The sequence below is a fragment of the Natrix helvetica genome (assembly GCF_964273705.1).
Source record: "Natrix helvetica genome assembly, chromosome: 14".
NCBI lineage: Eukaryota > Metazoa > Chordata > Lepidosauria > Squamata > Natricidae > Natrix > Natrix helvetica.
This window is the reverse complement of record NC_138564.1, coordinates 1,067,638-1,070,496: the sequence shown is the minus strand read 5'-3', so window position 1 is coordinate 1,070,496 and position 2,859 is coordinate 1,067,638.

Sequence of the window (2,859 nt, the reverse complement as noted above, 5' to 3'; positions counted from 1 at the left end):
ACAACCTCTTGGGTCGAACAGGTAGTCCTCAACTTACGACTAACTGAGCCCAGTATTACAAGCCATGCCAGTTGTTAAATGGGTCAGTCCTAATATTACAACATTTTTGGTCATTAAAAGAACCTGTTGGTCGTAAAGCAAATGTCATGGTTGTTAAGCAAACGCTGTGGTCATTAAGCAAATCCATTGTTTGCAATGGGAGGAACTAAATAGTAGTTTTCTACAAAAAAAACATAATAAAGCATAACTCTCAGCCCTGTGACTGCAGGATCCTGCAAACAGCCGTAAACCTGGGTCAGTTGCCAGGAGCCCAAAATGTGACGTGACCTAAAGCAGCTTGAGGACTGCCTGTGCCCCATGTTCTTTAACCAGTCGCAGCCCCTCTTCAAACTCACTGGCAGGTCCCAACCTCTGCAAATGCCCACCCGGGACCCACCCTCTGCCCCTCTTCCCAAAGGAGGGCTGGCCGCCTGCTTCCTCCTCAGCAGGTTTTCTCCCACAAAGAGTGAAGCCCAAAGGACCCGCTGGGTGAAGAGGTGGGTTGGTGCCAAGCCAAGCCCACTTACCGTGCCCCTTCCCCTGAAGTGCCAGGGCTGCTCTGTGTGGTGGGAATGCATGTCTGACTCAGAATAATATAAAGCTAGTTGGGAAGCAGCATTGAAAGTGCTAAGAGGAGGGAGACGACCCAGAATCTGGCACCCAGGCAGCAGCTGGCTTCTTTGGGCAGCTCATGGGAAAGAGGGAGTGCGATGTTGTCCTGGGTGAGGTGCAAGTTTGCATTGCCAGGGTCTTAGTGGTGCCATTGCAGGACCCTCCTTTCCCCAGTAGGGATATCGATGCATGCTGTACCAAAATTGAGCAGCTGTCACTGTGTCTCTGGGTTCTCGGAGGATGTTCTGGTCTCCAGATTGTATCTCCCCTGTTCCCATATAGTCGGGGGTCCACTTCCATAGCTTGAATTGTGGGGTGTGGACTGGAGCACCATCTCCTTCCTATGCAGGATGAACCTAAAGTCAGCTCAGATGGAAATCTGGCACCCGTCAGGTGAGAGGCTCTTTGGAGCTGTCCCATGTCCTGAAGAACAGCTGCCGATGGAGAATTTTGCAGGCCTTCAGCCACACCAGAGGAACGGGAAGCCCAAGGAGGCTCTGCTGCAGAAGCTCGGGCAGGGGGAGGGGAGGGGGGGTGCACAACTTGGAAATCCTGAATGATAGAGACCTTTGGGAAGGGCCATCCAAGCCTCTTAGGCAACGAAAGTTTGGTTAAATAAGTTTTAGACATATTTTGGGAAAGCAACCTGTGCATTTCCTGCATAATACAGTTCAGATTCCCACAGACATGGATTTCCCCTGTTTTCTGTTAGCAGGGTAGGAATAATTACCTTGCCACCCCAAAGAACGGGCTACCCGGAGGGAGCCTCTCCCTGCAAGGCAGAATTGCCCTTTCCTGTTGCTGAGTTGAAGTGCTCCAAAAGCTTCCTTGAGAGAAAAGAGTGCCCAGTGCTGATCCCCAGCCTGCTGTGGCATTTGAGCCACCTTGAGGCTGATCTTGGACAGGATTTCAAGAAGGAAAATAACGCCAACAAGTTGAAGAGTTGCTAAAGAAATGATTGTAAGTCGAGGGATTTGCAATGATTTGTTTAGCAACTGTTCAAAGCCGCAGCAGCATTGAAAAAAACGACATCCGGTCCTTGCACTTACAACTCTTTGCAGTATCCCAACGGACACAGGATCAAAATTCAGGCACTTGGGAACCAGTCTGTATTTGTGATATTCCAGGATCATGGGATCAGCACTTGTGACATTCTCAGCTGGCTTCTGCTGAACAAGCCAAATCTGAGGGAAGCCAGATCTACTTAACAGCTGCATGGTTCACTTAACAGCCACCCTACTTAGCAATGGAAATTCTAGTTCCAATTGTGGCCATAAGTCGAGGACTAATTGTAGAGCTAAGGATGTGCCTCAGTCTTGGGGAGACAAATGGCCCTTGACTGGCAGAATTCCACAAGCAGCTACAGGAGTTGAAGTCCCCGCATCTTGAAGCTGCCAGAGTTGGGAAAGCCTTCCTGGAGGGAGGGGAGGGGAGCAAAGAAAGACCCCTGCCCCTGGGGTCTGTTGGTGCCAGGGCCAGAGGGAGACCCTCTGCATTGCGCAAAGAGCAGGCCTCCCCCAGAGGGAGAGCCTGGCAGACACCTGGGCAGGGAGCGGAGCATGGGGAGGGGCGCAGGCCCTCCTTCAAGCAGCCATAAGGGAAATGGTTGGATATTAATACTTAATTTCCTCTTATTACCGGAAACAGACCAAATATCCAAGATAGATTAGAAATGCAATTAGTGGCAAAGGAAATGAGAATGTTTATGCTCTGTTCCCATGACTGCTATTATTTTATCAGCACACCAATATGATGATAAAATGGCTGTTTCACTACTATCCTGGCTTGTCATGCCTCCCTCCTTGCCCTTGCAAACCATGACTGACAATCGGTCCACACTTTAGCCCGGAAGGCCTGTTTTTGATTGCCCTGCCAGAATACTGTTTCCCTCCTTCAAAAATGGACCTGGTAGCATTTGGGAGACTAGATTCCTGTGTGAGAGAAAGGGATGGGAATGTGTACAGCTGGGACTCCTGGGACTGCCTGGATGAGCCCTTGTTGTGTTCTTGGCAAGGTTTTTGAAGTGGTTTCCTGTTCGAGAGCCCAAAGTCCTCCAGTGACTTGAATTCTGGAGGAGAACTTGGGACTCCTAGTTTGTAGATCGGTACCTTCAGCCACTACCCCGATATGACTCTCAGAATGAGGCTGGGCTGCCCTAGGAGATGATGGCTGAAGCCGTAGGAGAGTTGAGCAGCTGTGCAGGAATGC